Source organism: Culex pipiens, chromosome 2 (genome assembly GCF_016801865.2).
Source record: "Culex pipiens pallens isolate TS chromosome 2, TS_CPP_V2, whole genome shotgun sequence".
Lineage (NCBI taxonomy): Eukaryota > Metazoa > Arthropoda > Insecta > Diptera > Culicidae > Culex > Culex pipiens.
In genome coordinates, this window is record NC_068938.1 from 148,598,609 (window position 1) to 148,616,675 (window position 18,067).

General features: G+C 35.8%; 1 protein-coding gene across 1 annotated transcript in view; it reads left to right on the forward strand.

The window, feature by feature from the left end:
- LOC120425814 (nyctalopin-like) overlaps window positions 1-18,067 on the forward strand; it is a 296,281-nt gene that overhangs the window by 259,043 nt on the left and 19,171 nt on the right. The gene's annotated exons all lie outside the window — the stretch shown is intronic.

The window sequence follows — 18,067 nt, forward strand, 5'->3', positions numbered from 1 at the left end:
TTCACACACACACACGCACGAACTCACCCGAAATACACACCGACGACGATCGACGAAAACGGAACGCGAATGAAAATGCGTCTCGACGGACAGGCACCGCGAAACGAACTGGCTCAGCTCTGCTGTCATCGTGACAACTAGAGCTAGCCTTACCTTCACACACACACGCACGAACTCACCCGAAATACACACCGACGACGATCGACAAAAACGGAACGCGAAAAAGAAAAAATGCGTCCCGACGGACAGGCACCGCGAAACGAACTGGCTCAGCTCTGCTGTCATCGTGACAACCAGAGCTAGCCGCACCTTCACACACACACACGCACGAACTCACCCGAAATACACACCGACGACGATCGACGAAAACGGAACGCGAATGAAAATGCGTCCCGACGGACAGGCACCGCGAAACGAACTGGCTCAGCTCTGCTGTCATCGTGACAACTAGAGCTAGCCTTACCTTCACACACACACGCACGAACTCACCCGAAATACACACCGACGACGATCGACAAAAACGGAACGCGAAAAAGAAAAAATGCGTCCCGACGGACAGGCACCGCGAAACGAACTGGCTCAGCTCTGCTGTCATCGTGACAACCAGAGCTAGCCGCACCTTCACACACACACACGCACGAACTCACCCGAAATACACACCGACGACGATCGACGAAAACGGAACGCGAATGAAAATGCGTCCCGACGGACAGGCACCGCGAAACGAACTGGCTCAGCTCTGCTGTCATCGTGACAACTAGAGCTAGCCTTACCTTCACACACACACGCACGAACTCACCCGAAATACACACCGACGACGATCGACAAAAACGGAACGCGAAAAAGAAAAAATGCGTCCCGACGGACAGGCACCGCGAAACGAACTGGCTCAGCTCTGCTGTCATCGTGACAACTAGAGCTAGCCGCACCTTCACACACACACACACACGCACGAACTCACCCGAAATACACACCGACGACGATCGACGAAAACGGAACGCGAATAAAAATGCGTCCCGACGGACAGGCACCGCGAAACGAACTGGCTCAGCTCTGCTGTCATCGTGACAACCAGAGCTAGCCGCACCTTCACACACACACACGCACGAACTCACCCGAAATACACACCGACGACGATCGACGAAAACGGAACGCGAATGAAAATGCGTCCCGACGGACAGGCACCGCGAAACGAACTGGCTCAGCTCTGCTGTCATCGTGACAACTAGAGCTAGCCTTACCTTCACACACACACGCACGAACTCACCCGAAATACACACCGACGACGATCGACAAAAACGGAACGCGAAAAAGAAAAAATGCGTCCCGACGGACAGGCACCGCGAAACGAACTGGCTCAGCTCTGCTGTCATCGTGACAACTAGAGCTAGCCGCACCTTCACACACACACACACACGCACGAACTCACCCGAAATACACACCGACGACGATCGACGAAAACGGAACGCGAATGAAAATGCGTCCCGACGGACAGGCACCGCGAAACGAACTGGCTCAGCTCTGCTGTCATCGTGACAACTAGAGCTAGCCTTACCTTCACACACACACGCACGAACTCACCCGAAATACACACCGACGACGATCGACAAAAACGGAACGCGAAAAAGAAAAAATGCGTCCCGACGGACAGGCACCGCGAAACGAACTGGCTCAGCTCTGCTGTCATCGTGACAACTAGAGCTAGCCGCACCTTCACACACACACACACACGCACGAACTCACCCGAAATACACACCGACGACGATCGACGAAAACGGAACGCGAATAAAAATGCGTCCCGACGGACAGGCACCGCGAAACGAACTGGCTCAGCTCTGCTGTCATCGTGACAACCAGAGCTAGCCGCACCTTCACACACACACACGCACGAACTCACCCGAAATACACACCGACGACGATCGACGAAAACGGAACGCGAATGAAAATGCGTCCCGACGGACAGGCATCGCGAAACGAACTGGCTCAGCTCTGCTGTCATCGTGACAACTAGAGCTAGCCTTACCTTCACACACACACGCACGAACTCACCCGAAATACACACCGACGACGATCGACAAAAACGGAACGCGAAAAAGAAAAAATGCGTCCCGACGGACAGGCACCGCGAAACGAACTGGCTCAGCTCTGCTGTCATCGTGACAACTAGAGCTAGCCGCACCTTCACACACACACACACACGCACGAACTCACCCGAAATACACACCGACGACGATCGACGAAAACGGAACGCGAATAAAAATGCGTCCCGACGGACAGGCACCGCGAAACGAACTGGCTCAGCTCTGCTGTCATCGTGACAACTAGAGCTAGCCGCACCTTCACACACACACACACACGCACGAACTCACCCGAAATACACACCGACGACGATCGACGAAAACGGAACGCGAATAAAAATGCGTCCCGACGGACAGGCACCGCGAAACGAACTGGCTCAGCTCTGCTGTCATCGTGACAACCAGAGCTAGCCGCACCTTCACACACACACACGCACGAACTCACCCGAAATACACACCGACGACGATCGACGAAAACGGAACGCGAATCAAAATGCGTCCCGACGGACAGGCACCGCGAAACGAACTCTAGGCTATTTCGTCGTTCAAGAATGACAGGAAAAGTAAGTAGTTTCACGACGGAATTGCAAAAAAGTTTTTTTTCACATGAAGAAAAGGTTTGAATACATTTATTATTAAAACTTCCAACGTTGAAACCGCCTTAGTAAAATAATATTTTAAATCTTATTCCTGATGATTTTACATAAAAATTACATTACATTACTGGAATTGAAAGATTGTGGAATGTAATGGTTCAATATTACCTCTTTTTTAGTATTATTTTTCCTCAATTTATGTGGAATAAGTAAAATCATACTTAAACAGCTGTACCAATACACACCTTCAGAGGCAATATTACACATTATTTTGACAAAAAATCTGTCAACATAATGAGTTTGCTGTTTAAATTTTCACGCTTAACAGATAATGACATATTTACCATTAAAAAAGTGCCACAGATTTTTTGAAAGTCTGTCTATTGGAGCGTTTGGTACGGTATGTCCACGCATCCTTCCTCCCCTGTAGATTCTGTGAAATGTGATCCGTTCTCAGAATCCTCTCTGCGGTAAACACAACGCAGTAGGGCTGGCCGCTTTAATTTTTGTAATAATTTTGTAGTAATTTTTGTTAGATTAGATTGGACAGATTTTTTGAAAGCCGTCACCGTTCCAGGTGTAATATTACCATCATTGTTTTAACTGTGTATAACACTAAACCCTTGAAACTTAAGAAACACAAATATCTAGTTGAGTGTGATAGAAAGAGACAGAAAGACCAATTATATTAATTTGAGGTGATTCTCAGCAATTTGTGGTTATGGATAGTCTTTTCTTGTCTGTAAACATATAAATTTATTTTTTCACTATTAATTCTAATCGAGGAAAGAGTATTTTACAATAATAACAGAAAAAGAATATTGCAATATTAGCGTTAGAAGCATCGCATAATACTTAAATAAGATTGAATGTATGCTTCTCTTAAACCTTAAAATATCTACAACATTTCAGAAAAACTTAAATGTATCCAATTTTACGAAGAGAAAACGCCAACGCCTTAAATTGTTTTTTTTTAATGGACAAGGTTTTCCAATTAAATATGCACATAACAACTTGAATTATTTTTTGAACCCCAAGTCATCAAACAAGGAACCAGAAACTTTTGAAAATATTTGGAATGGCTCCTTGGCAAACTTTTTTTAAGTAAAACAATGATAACTGGAACTTGTCTCAAAGAAAACAATGACATCAAAACATAAAAAAGGAGTCGTTCAACAATTTAAAAGCATGTTGAAACATTGATTCATTGATACATTGATTTGCAAAAAAATAAATGCCTACGTGCTGTCATGTCATATCTTGAAAAACAATCCCTAGAAACTGTGTTCAAGAGGTAGGGATGGAACCATCGATATATTAATTGATTTATTATGTATAAACCGTTTTCGTTCCTTAAACTTTCTTTATTAACTGTGAAAATTTCCAAGAAATTTTCACAACATGGCTTGTTTATCCTCTTCCCCCTTAACAACCCCACAACCTCTTCACCCAATCTGAAACCCATTCAGCAAGAATAAACATCACTTTACAAAACACAAAACACACAAACCCCATTCCAAACTCTTTCTCGACTTGGGCGTCAGTAATGAGCTCGTTCTCATTTTTCATGTATCGCGTCTTTTATGGCCTTTTCGGTGACTTCCTCGGAATCTGTCAAGTACCCAAAGCAACACAAAACACCGCAACCGACGTCATTTCCCATTTTTATGATTGTTCTCCAACTCGTCTAATGACTGAAGTCTCTGACTGACGGAATATTTTTCTCTTTTTCCTCTTCATAATTTAGCACGAAAAAGGGAAAAACTTCCCTTTCTACTTTATTACCCCACCACACACACCGAGAAAAAAAAAGTTGCCACTGGTGACACTCTGTCATTTCGACGGCCCCTAATGTTGGTTTTCTCCACGCAGAAACGTTAACTTTGGTTTAATTACTCATATATTAAATTGATAACGGTGGAAATAATTCATTTTTATGGGCTACAAGACTAGTGAATGGGCTTGCTCTTGGCTCGGGGGAAAAAAATGGCGATAACTGGGCTGAGATAACTTTTCTTCTCTTTCTTAAGGAGTGTGGCTTTCCCGACAAGATGTTTGAGTTTGGGAAAATGAAGAGAAAAAAGACAGCTTGTTTCAGAGTGATGGCATGTGTTTTGTATGGTCCATTATTTTTCAATTTGCTGTTCAAGCTATCGTCAAAAAAGTAGTGAAATAATTTTTCAGACGAATCTCACTCAGAAAACCATAAAAGCACAAAAAACCGGCTGGTTTATTGTTTTAGTATTCAAAATATTATCCAGCAGTGAGGAAAAAAAGCAAACTTCACTGTAAGTCATTATCATCATTTTCATTGACCATAAAAGAGTAATGACGCGAGATTTCATGCAAAATTATCCTCGCACACAACTCCAGTATGTACAATGAAAAGGTTAATTCGTGCACACCTGTGTGAAATCTGAGTGCACTGAAAAGAAAAAAAAACACATATTTAATTGAATAGATTTAGAAAAAAACTTACAATCATCATTTTTAACTATTATTTAAAGAAATAAGCAGAACATATGCCTGTATTTCATATGACGATTGAATAAATGTTGGCTTATGTTTATTTTAAATTTATATAAACATAAACTGATATGTTAACTTAGCATTTTGAGTATTTGTGCAATTTTTTATGTGCCATCTTCTATAATGTTTGTTTATGTAATTTATGCTAAACGATGTTGAGGGGTGTACATAAAAAATGGTTTGTAAATGTTGAACAAACTGTTGTTGAACTCATTTTTAATAGATTAGAAGATTGCTCAGCAAACTTAAAAGAAGAATTCAGGAAAATATAGGTACAATCTAAAAAATACACTCTGTTTTATCTCATCGTATAAATCAAAAAACAAAATGTGCAAAAACACACTTTTTTTACTTTTGGATACACTTGCAAAACTTGAACATTAAATATTCAATTTTGATAGCAAATTGGATTTTATAAAAAGATACCAGCTTTTGAAGAAGATACAATTTTTTATTTGTTGTACAAGTTCATGACCGAGCCATGTAGCCTAGTGGTAGCGCTTCCGCCTCGTAAGCGGTAGATCGGGGTTTAAATCCCGGCTCGGACCAACACAACTGGTGATCTTTTCCCTTCTGGATTCGATTGCTTAGTAAAGGAAAGGTAGTGTATCGTCACAAACTGGACCTTATCAAGACACCTTAGGAAGACAACCTATGAAATGTTAACATCAACCTTAACATCACAGCAAAAAATAGTGTAAATTTGGAAGGTGTAATTTTATAAGGTTGAATATTACCTCTTTTATGATGTAATTTTGCCTCAATTAAGACTGAAAAAGTGACATTACACCAGAATATTGAAAAAATTACACATTTTCAGAGGTAAAATTACACATTTTTTCTGACATAAAAGATGTACCCCTTCCCAGATGTAATATTACCATGATTTTTTTTTTTTTTTTGATGTTAACATTAAGTTGAATAATAAACTGTCACTGAATCCGCTTTGTAAATGCAGGCCCCGATACTCTTCAGGGGTGTTCCACTCAGGAACAGGGAAAGATTTACTTTTTACAAGTTCATCAAAAATGTTTTCCCCAAGATAAGAACTTTATTAAGTATTATTTGACAAATAACATTTTGGGCTGCTTTTGAATTTAAAACCCGATTTGCTATCAAAATGAAAGTAACTTAAAGTGCAAGTTTTTCAAGTAAAATCCATCAAAAAGGAATTTTTCGGATAAAAAGTGATTTTTAACTTTCATATGCCACTGTTAAATTTGAGCGAGCACCCTTTAAATATATTTTTGACAAGATTGGTGATTGCTAAGATAAATAAACCAAATGCAAAAAAAAATCTTCCAGGTAAAAATATTTTTTTAACATTAACACAGTGCATGAAAATGCCTAATCAAAACCATAAGTGCATGCAAAGTTAGAGCCAAATTTAGTTAGTTAGTTGTCTTTATTAACGAGCCTTTCAGCCATAAACGCTGGTTCGGCTCGGTAGAGCCAAATTTCAAAAATACGAATATTCGTCATTAACGTAGTCACATTGCTCATTTTTTTATTGTTCTGCCGTAGTTTATGAAAACTTTTTATTTCTTATTGTTTGAAAAGTCTTAAAGGAGAACATCATCTAACTCCAACGTGCCTCTTATGTTGGCATATCAGCACTTTGACGTTCAATTATAGCTCATAGACAATCCTTTTGAACTGAAATCGAGTGATAAACTACTCAATAGGAACACAGTAAAAATTAGTTTAAATTTTGAAGGTGTAATTTAAGAATTTTAACTCAATTTAGACTGAAAAAGTGGCATTACACCAGAAAAGTGGTAAAATTACACATTTTCAGAGGTAAAATTACACATTTTTTCTAAAATAAAAAATGTACTCCTTCTCAGATGTAATCTTACCATGATTTTTTTTTACTGTGAAGTGAGCAAGCAAGTTTCTACCAACACTTTTACAAAATAAATTGTTTAAAGAGTGAAAGTCAGTAAATTGGATGGAGTATGGCCATTGCAAATTAGAAATTTTTATTGGAATAGACGTACAATCAACCTGCGTTCATAATGCTTACAGTTTAAAAATATTTTGAAGTTTTATGAATTTTAAATGTACAGTTTGTTAAAAAAAGTGGATTAATTAGAGGTGTTTTGTGGAATGTTAAAACTATGTCGAGCAAAATAATGTATCCATTTTTTAAATTTTTTTAATCCTTCCTCTCTCTTGACCTCAGTTAGAATCACGAGACATAAACTTTAAATAATATTTGCAACAAACATTATTTTGCCTACCGATAGCTCTGAGGAAAATTTGGATAAAATATGAACGGTTTAGAGTTGAACCTTTGAGGCATTATGTTGAAATATTTTCTTTAAATAACTGAACAGAAAATGTTATTTGCAATTTGCAGTTTCTTAAACTGGATTACTTCATTAAAAGGTAAAACCTAGAGTTTTATTGGAAAAGGCCCTTAAAACAAGGGAATCCTTTTGCTTTCAAGAAAGCCTTTAACAAAAACGTTACCAACATTCCAAAAGGATTTTTTTACAGAAATCACTTAAAAAGTAATTAATACAAACTCTCTGAATAATAGGGAAACTTGTACATTTCCGTGCCTCAAAACTCCTCAATCTGCCAGACTCATCATTTTTGGGAGAGTCGTCAAGTTGGAGCCATCAAATAAACATACCCGGCTTTTTTTGCGAGCTTAACTTTTCCAACACACTGTGGTGATGCCATTCAGCTGTAAGAGGAAAGCTCACGTGGCTGATGAATGCTTCAAAAGGCTTTTGGTCAGAAGCTATGCTGGAGTTGTTCTCGTGGGGATAGTCTGTTCTGTGTTTTTAGTGGGTTGAACACGTGATGACAGTGCAATGACTTTGACGGTTTTTTACTGGTTGAGTATTACTTTCCAAATCATTAAGTTGCGCTTAAAGCTAGATGTTTTATGAAGGCAATTTTTGTATAGAAAGCTTAAAAAAACTGAATATATTTACAATCAGCATTTAAAGCATTAAATGTTTGTTGAACAATGCTACATTTTTAGTATTTCCAAATAGATTTTGTAAATAACTTTTAAAGAACCAACTCCAACTGCTAAAACAACAGTCTTCAAAGAACTTCCTTCTCGCAGTCGTCGCACGCACGACTGCCAAACGCATTCAACTGTTTCAGCCGACTGTCGCTGTCTGTGACAAAAGTCAACAACTGTGTGACAAATACATAATTTAGCCAAACGATCTTTGGACTTACTTCACAGTAACAACTCCCCACACACGCACACATATGCGCGAGGGGAGGAAAAAATCAACCCTTGTCTAACAAGACAAAAGAAGGCAGAAAACCGCCTCAAGAGATAAACTTTCGTCACACAAACACACACTCACAAGGACAAATGATAGGAAAAAGGGGCCTGCATTCATCCGTGTCGAAAATCAGTCACATGGACCAAGTTAAGGAGAGGCGGAGGAGGGGTTGATAAACTTAGCATTCCAAAGCCGATTCGAGAAAATTCATTCGGAAACTGTTTTGGGCTGGGGGGAAAGAGCGAAGAAAAAAAGGGGGTGAATTTAATTAGGATGTCTGGTAGATGATTGTTTGGAAGGATTTCGTTTGCTGTTATTTTTTATGTCTTTTCTGCTTCCTTTTTTGGTTTTCCTGAAGCGAAAAAAAACGGAAATGGGAAAAGGCTTCAACGGCTGCAAAATCTTGGAGCTAGATGAAATGGAAGATTTTTTTTTTCTAGTCTAGAGTTTGGGAAAACCGGTTTCAAAAGAATAAAAAATCAAGAGTGAACACCGAATGAGACTGTTCATGAATGGAATGAGTTGAGAGGAGGAAAAAACAACGAACTGAGATAAATAAACAAACAATTGCAGAATGAGGACAATAATGGAGCGCTGAGTAAACATCCATTTCCCACTCAGAAGTGGGTAGAAGTGCAGAACGTAGTGTAAAACTAGAAATTTTGAAGCAAAAATCGTCGAAACAACGCTTTTAACAGCAAATGAAGCTGCGAAGATGGTGTGAAGAAGGAATACATAAACCATTTTCAAGCGAGCGCAGCGCTGTTGGTTAGGTGAACGATTTCAACCAGAGAACTTGAGTTCGAATCTCAACCTGAGCATTTTTATCTCAAAGTTTGGCGCACCGCGTTTGCTGTGAAAATTCACTTGAAGAATTGCAATCAAGCTTCAAGGATGTGTCGTATAGGACTACGCACACTCAAGCAGATAGTCGTCTATAGTTCTTTCTGCTGTATTTTCCGCCATGTTTTATGGAAAGAATGGCTTCTCCAGCAGTACCATCAACATAACAGAGAGCATAAGAAATGAGATTCTACAACAGTGGTTCTCAACCTTTTTTGTTGCATTCCCCCCTTGGCTTATTTGAAAGACCTTCATTCCCCCCTACCTCATTTTTAACTATTTTTTGGTAAAATTGAATAATTAACATAATTTTTTATTTAATCTATATATATAAAAAATTTCGATGGTTTTGTTCGAACGCGAATCAGTTCAATACGGAAAGTCGGATCGGAGCGCTCTTTGTTGCGTTGGATTTGTATAAGCCCAAGGAAGGTTTTTACGCTAATAAGTTGACACTTTGGCCACTCTGGAACCGATTCCGGAAAATCTGCAGATTGTATGGGAAAAGCTGCGTAAAATCAAATTTTGATCACAGGAGGCTGAATTAGCAAACAAGCAAGGAAACGTCAGAAAACCAAAATAGGGCAGGACGAAGTTTGCCGGGAAGAGCTTGTAATTAATAATTAAAGATTGATGTTTTAAAATCATGAGTAAACGAATCATACAAAAATTTTAAATTTGTTTTTGCGAAATAAACTGAACTGCTTTTGTTCTTTTCAATTTGTTTGATTTAATCAAAAATAATTGAAAAATTTTTGTTCTAAAAAAAAATTACAGACAAAAGGATTTAAAAAAAATGCTGAACGCAAATAAAGAAATAAATTCTTATATTTTTAGGAATAAAAAAGTCTTTGTTAATGATATAAAGAGCACAACAACAAAAAAATAAAATAAAAATTTACTTAAACAATGTGTTTGATTCAAACATTATTTAAAAAGTTTTTGAGAAAAAAAAAACAAAGGGATTTAAAAAAACTAAACGCAAAAAAAAGAATTTATTTCTTATAAATATCATTAGGAATTAAAAAAATAATGATAGAAAAAGCACAACAACAAAAAACATATAAAAATTGTTTTTAAGCCTGACAGAATTCAGTCTTACATAAATTAATGTGAAGATATTTTTTTAATTTTTATTTACAATTGAAGAACTGTTTGTCAACAAAAATTGAAACTTTCAGTTTTATTATTACAAGAAATGTAGTTTTATTATTCAGCATAAACCTCACCAAAATTCTAAAAGAAAATCAAATCAAACAGTCACAAACAATATTTCCAATGTCTTTAAAAGAACAGCTGAAATGGAAACGACAGCAAAACACAAATTAATGAAAATGATCATGATGGACAAACTGCAAAAATAATCCAGATTTTTTGAATAAATCTGTTTCAAATATTTTAAGCAGTTTCGATCTCACTAGGTTTTTTGGCCAAATTTTCCCAAGTTTTTGTTTAATTGCATTTGAAGAACCTTCTGTTACCAAGCGGTTAATGAAAAGGAAATAGTTGCAAGGAGCACCAAATCTCTATGAACCAGCCATTCACACAAGTTTAAAATTGTTATTTCGGTAAATAAAATTAATTGAATTGAATTGAAATTGAAATATTTTTAAGAACTGATCAAAATTGTCTGATTCGTATGAAAACATGGAGGATTACTTAGAAAGACAATGACTTAATTTTTGAAAACACATTAAAGACATTGAATTTCTTTTGCATCCTCATTCCCCCCCAAGAATGCCCAAATTCCCCCCCAGGGGGGAATTCCTCACCGGTTGAGAAACACTGTTCTACAAGAATCGATGCGATAGTAGCCGTAGTCGCGCACACATCCAGGAAATGCAAACAAAACAAGAGAATAAGCAATCCTTTTTGGGGGGGCTCCTCAAAGCAAAGTCTTTGCTTCGGGATGGTGGTCTATGATGGATGGTTCCCAGACAGAACGTCTCCACGGTTTGCGTCAATTCCAAAGTGAAACAATAAAAAAATACGCCAGCACGAGTGATGCATTCATTTGAAGTTGAAAGCAGCTTCTCCTCCCTTATGTTATTGCTGAAGGCTACTGTATTTTGAAGTGGTTTCTTTTTTGCAAGAAGGGAAGGACAATGGAAGGAGCTGTTTCACTTAGAAGCGTTCTAAATCGTTACAAAAACACTCTGCGATAAGTGTGGAACGAACGGTTGCAGTTAAAAGATTATTGTCCCCGTGTGATAAAACAAGTTGTCCCATTCATTGATGATGGAGATTGTTATGTTTCAAACAACTTAATTGCAAGGAATGGAAACATTTGCTATAAAAAGAAAAAATATCATTTTTTAAATCAGTCATTTCAACAGATTTGTGAAGATCTAATCATCTAATCATGTAAAGGTTATCTATCTTTTCAAGTATTCATTTTTTTTCAACAAATTTGATAAATTTAGTTTAGTTAAATTGGTTACTCAATATAGCTCAGGATTTTTGACACGTGATACTTTTTAAATGTCGTTGCAAATATTTTTGAAGTTTATGCCCCAAGACTCTTAACAAAAGTGAGCGAGTGGACCAAAACAAAAAGATACTAATTGAAATATGAAACCATGGTTTCAACATTCAAATGAAAAAAAAAAAAAAAAAAAACTGCTGTGTTATTTTGCAAGCATTCGTTTTCAGAGTATCAAAAATAAGACTACAATTTGCAGTTTTCAAATTCAAAATATTTTCAGACCAATCAGTTATCAACGCATGAAAATGTATTAGGTTGATTAGACTTTTATTTCCATTCAAATTTTGAAGTTTTTGACTTTTCGGCTCGACTGTGAAGGGGGACGAAAAAAAGCATTGCATTTTTTTAAAGTAAATAATCATGTTTTTATTTGAAGAAAAAAAAAAGAAAAAAATATGCATTGAAACTTGACAATTTCGACAAAAAATTGACTAAATAACTGCTACCAAAAAATTACTAAACCTGAAAACGTATCGGAATTCCCTCTACCAAAGAAACATCTCAAAAATTATAATAAATAAATTGGAACTTGCTTCAAAATTATGTTTAAAACAATATTTTAACAAAATTTAAAAAATGATTAAAAGGTAAATAAAGTATGAAAAAGAACTTAAAACATTCAACCAGAATAAGAACTAAATGTGAGAAAATTTGTACAAGATATAAAATATTGAAATGAAATTCCCAAAAAAAAAATATATATATATTTGCAAGGAAGCGGACATATTTTAGATAACAAAAAACGTACTTATTTTCGAAAATGCTAACTTTTACATGCATTCACCATGAAAACAGAAGAGTTTATTAAAAAAAGTCATTGTAGATTGCAAATTTTATTTTGCATCATAAAAATCAATAATTATGTTTTGTTTTGCAATAAGTTCGTCTTTTCCAAAAATCGTATTTTTTCTGTAGGATTGTAGGTTTTTTCCTTAATCTCAATCAAAGCGCAAATGATGCCTTTTTTGTCCTATAAAAAGTCTTAACTCATAATAATACATGTTCAAGTTATAACAATTCAGATATTTTTTTCAATTCACCGACTTTTTAGATAAGTCCTTATTTATCTTCCAGCTTGGTCTAAGACAGAAAGTCGATTGAAAATTCCGTTTATAGAAGCTGATTTTTTAAATTTTCATGAATAAATTTCCAAAGCGTTTTCAAAGTCAAAATAAATATTTGTATTATTCCATTATCACGAAGGGCATCCCCCTCCCCACTTTCCCCTTCCCCTGTAATGGGACGTCCATGCATTACGTAACGGCGTAATATCAAGGAGGGTGGGGGGAGATTGAGGGTTTATAAAAAAAATTATCGGAAATGTATTACCAGGGGGGGGGGGTCTAAAAATATAAATGTTTTGTTACGTAATGCAAGAACGCTCCCTTAATATTTTAATGGGTTTGAGCAATGTGACCAAAATGATTTAAAATTTCGTGACGTTGCAACGCAAACTTAAACCTGTTGTAACTTTGAATCTAGACAACCAATTTAGTCGCTCTAGGTTGCATTTGAAAGCTATTTCCAAGTACAAAGAGCATCCAAAACATCAAAATGATTGAATGTTTAGTTTTTTGTTGGCATAAACAACTGTCCATTTTTCGTGACGTTGCAACGCAATAAAATGGTAAACTTACACTAGTTTGAAAAAATATTTAACTTAAGATAAACTGCAAATCCATGACATTTCCGTTTAGTACATTTAAAAACCTACAAAATGCAATCAAAAGAATAATTTTGAGATTTTATTTCGCTGAAAACCAGGAGTTTTTAGAAAAATGTTTTAAAACGATGATTTTATCACGAATTGATGCAAAACTTAACCAACTTGTACATAATGATATTCAAATGATCAACTAATGAAAACCATGATTTTTGAAGCTTCATGTAGTCTAGAATCGAGGAAAATATCCAAATACAGTGGACTCTCTCGTTGTCGATATTGAAGGGACCGTCGAGAGCGGGAGTTATCAAATTATAGAACGGAAAATCAAAGCAATCTACTTGAAGGGACTGAAAAATTTATTGACAGCTGGAGCAATATTGATATCGAGAAGATCGACAGCCAGAGAGTCCACTGTAGCTCATACACGCTTTTCAAAATTTCATCCTAAGGTGTACATTGCCGGAGAATGTGTCAATTAAGTTGAATATACACTTCTTTGCTCTTGTGAGCGAATTGAAAGCAAATTTAAAAGTAATTTTAAAATTATTGTAGATGTTTCAAACCATTTAAATTGAATTTTCAACGAATTAAAACAAAATTTTAATGAAATGCAAAGCAAAATTAATACACACTGTAAAATTGAGGAAAAAAAAAGAAGTAAAATGAAGAGGCATTAAAACAAAAAAAAAATCTGGTGAAGAAATATAAAAATATGAAGAAAATTATGGATCCAATTCCTTAAATTTTTGAAAATTTAATTATTTTAATTCCTTTTGAAAAAACTTGCATTTCTGTGATTTCATAGTTATCACCACCAAAAAGAAAAATGCATTAGAACAGTTTAACTGTTCAACACTGTTTTGGTTTTTGAGACAGACACGCGGTCGCTAAACTAAGCTGGGAAATAACCCTTTTACTGAAAATCCTATTCAAGAGTGTTTTAACAATTGCAAAAGAAATTGTGTGTTACTCGTTGCAAAACTTGATTTTTTCAGCACTCGTCATGTTTTTCCAATTCAGCAAAACCTTGTTGGATGAAATTTAACATTTTGCATAAAATTTTATCAGAAAAAAAATCCCCGTTAATATGACCACAATATAATATTTTAAGATATAAATTAACAAAAAATTACTGCAAAACATGTCTAAATACTACTGCAGGTGTTTTCAATACTAAATGAATATAAATTAAATTTCTGAATTTTCTAATAAATGTTAATGTGAAAAATGTGAAGCTAGATTATCGAAATTTTGAAACAAAAGTATCCCAAATAAATTTTTACTTGTTTTTCCGATCTGTAGTCAGGCAAAAATTTTAAAACAAATTTGAATTGCCCTTATAAAATAACATATTTCTATTTAGATATGACATTTTGCGTAAGAAAATTGTTCTTCCTAACTGTCTCTTATCTCAATAGCCCCCTTAGGAGCGTGCCTACAACTTTCGCTAATCAATTTCTTCGGATCTGGCAATAAAAACCCCGTTTTCGCGCAAGCAACTTCCCATACAGCACGCCACGCCACCACCAATCCACCCAGTCACTGATTTATTGAGTTCAACTCATTAAGATAATCGCGCTGGAGTTTTTCAGTGCTGGCAGTTTCTGCTCAATCTGGTGCTGCTCTTTTTCCACTGCCTGCTACATGGGATCTTATTAATGTTTACCCTCCTAGTGGGGGTGGGGCCCTTACTCGATTGTTGTTGTTACTTTTTTGCCACTTTTTGCCACTAACCAATTCCTGGAGGGGGGTTATAAATATCAACCCATTATTTCTTAACCAATTTGAGAGGAGTTGTTTGAGGCAATTGAAGCAGATTAAAACATTTTGTTTTTTTAATGTTTTCTTACGGTTTTGTGCAAAGTATTTTTTGTTCGAAATTGATATATTTTGATAAAAAAAAATTAATTATTTTATGAAATTTTGTACTGTGCTTAACTTCTAATTAAACATGCCCAGCAATCGCATTTAGTGGCTGTAAATCGTCCGTCATTGCTGGGAGGCATCATTTTCGCGGCGATTTTCCAACAAGATCAAGAACATGAACAGCAATAACAACCTCGCAGAACGAAAGTCAAGAAGAAAACGGTTTAATTTCACAGATGATTATCTTAACTGCCACCAGCCAACCAACCAACTCTTCCTTCTTAACTCTGTCTTGAGTCCCAACTCGAAGTCCTAACTTGATGATGACGAACCACGCGGGGCTATAAATAATTGTCCACCATATAATATATAGAAGCAGATGGTAAAATGTTTCGCATTTTCGCATATCTCACTGCAAATGGTTGTCTGTCGTACACTGGATGAGTTTATGGTTGTTTGTGTGTGTGTGTGTGTTTCTGTTTGCGAAATGATTTCATGCAAGAGCTTATGTAATTAAGCCGCGTTTTTCATTTCCTTGTTTATGCGTCGTATTGTGTATAAGGAATGTCGAAACCAGGGTTGTTAAAATATCAGCTCTCAGCAACTACAATTATCCCGCCTGAATAATCATGCCTCAAATACAACTGGTCTTTTCTCCTTATTGAAACTCTCAGCGCCGAACATAGCCGAATACGTTTTCGTGTTTATACCCACTCGTGATTAACATTTCTCTTTTCTCTCTCACTCCCGTTTCCACGATCATTCTACCGCAACAGCGTTTAACCACAAAAGCCGCCACAAAACCAATTTTGCAAACGCAGTTTAACGGGACGTCATGCGTGGTCGGCTTCTAATCGCCATCTCGCGTTCTCTCATTGCTGTTTTCGGAGAGATTGAGATACTCAGCGGTGAGAGCACATAGTCGAGGAAAAGGGGAGGAGTGATAAAGAGAGAATGACATCGCTGGGAATCACGAGACACAAGAAGAGATCTCAGGAGCTATAGTGACGGCCGCTATACTCTCGGATATTTTTGGTGCAGAGATAATCTATTGATAGCTTTTCTATCACTCATTTGCAACACTGGTCGAAACACTTTTACTTTTCAAGGAATTTTTTGATTGTCATCATTGATTGTCTTCGGAAAATTGTAAGTATTGTTGAGGACTATTCAAAAAAGAATAGGTACACGAAAAAATAGTGATTTTTAAATTATTTTTTTTCCCGAAAATTCAATTTCCCAAAATCTGTAATTTTCAGTTTTTGAATTTTTTTGCATGTTTTAGGGTATAAAACCCCGCATCTTTTAAGCCGCTCAGAAGTATAGACCAAAATTTTGTCGACGAGTTATATTTTTTTTAATAGTGATTTTTGTAAAAAAAATAAATCTTGTACTTAATGTTTTTGATTTCATCGAATTTGCAATCGAAAAGTAATTTACATTTTTTTTTGATAAAGTGCCGCTTTCAAAATATAGCCATTCAAAGTTAAATTTTGTCCGAAAAAACCATCCATTTTTTAATTTAAAAAAAAAGTGTCTATGATTGTTCATTCCTAAAAATATGTTTTTTCAAAAAGTTCAGAAAATTTTCTACAATTTCGTCTAAGAAACGTTGAAGATTGGACCACTGGTTGCTGAGATACAGCGGATATAAGAAAAAGAAACCTTTTGAAATGTTAGTCTTGATTAATAAAATATTTTCAGGAATGGACAATCATGGAAACAATTTTTAAAAGTCCAAAACCCGGAATTTATCGGACAAAATTTTACTTTTGGCTCTATGATGAAAACGACGCATTTAATCAAAAAAATGTTAAGTACTTTTCGATTGCAAATTTGGTCATACATTAAAAAATTAGGTCAAAAATGTTAAGTACAAGATTTCTTTTTTTTTTAATAAAAATTAATGTTTTAAAAAAATCATACCTCGTCGGCAAAATTTTGGTCTATACTTCTGAGTGGCTTAAAAAATGCGGGGATTTATCCCCTTACACAAAAAAAAGTTAATAAAAATCGAGATTTTTTTCCGAGTACCTATTATTTTCTGAATAGTCCTCATCAATCCATCTTACTTTGTCGAAAACACCAAATCAATCAAAAAGTTTCTTGAAAAGTTTCAGATTTTAGAATATTTACGTACCATTTTTATATGAACAGCTTCCAAAATTGTATGAAGATGTGTATGGGTGAACCAATGACACAAAATGGCTTCTTTGTTTATTTATTTGTTTATTTGTTTATTTGAATCATCCGACAACTTGTGGTCTAAATGATAAAACTTAACTTAACTAAAGACAAATGCTAACAACACGAAACACAAAAACAGATTAAAGCTTTGGTGCTAGGGAAGGCCCCCACAAAGTTTGAGCCAAAAAAATTGTCGATTAAAAAAATTGAAATTACAAAAAAATTGTCGAAATCGGACGATTTCGTAGATAATTGCTCAGCCTTTCAAAATAATAAAATATCAAGAAAATCTAAACTAAGGGCAAGTTAATTCGTTATGTACTTATTTATAAACTCTAGAATTACGGATGAAGAAATGTTTTCCAAAAATCACTTCAAATGGATACAAAAAAAAATATGTTCGTTTCTTGCCTTAATACTTTGAATTGATTATTTTTTTTATAATTTAAATTAAATCAATTTTTCAACGTAATCAATTCATGCTGTAATTTGATTATTTCAGCATCACAAAAGACAGATACACTAAATCCAATCAAAACCTCTATCATAATGATATTTCA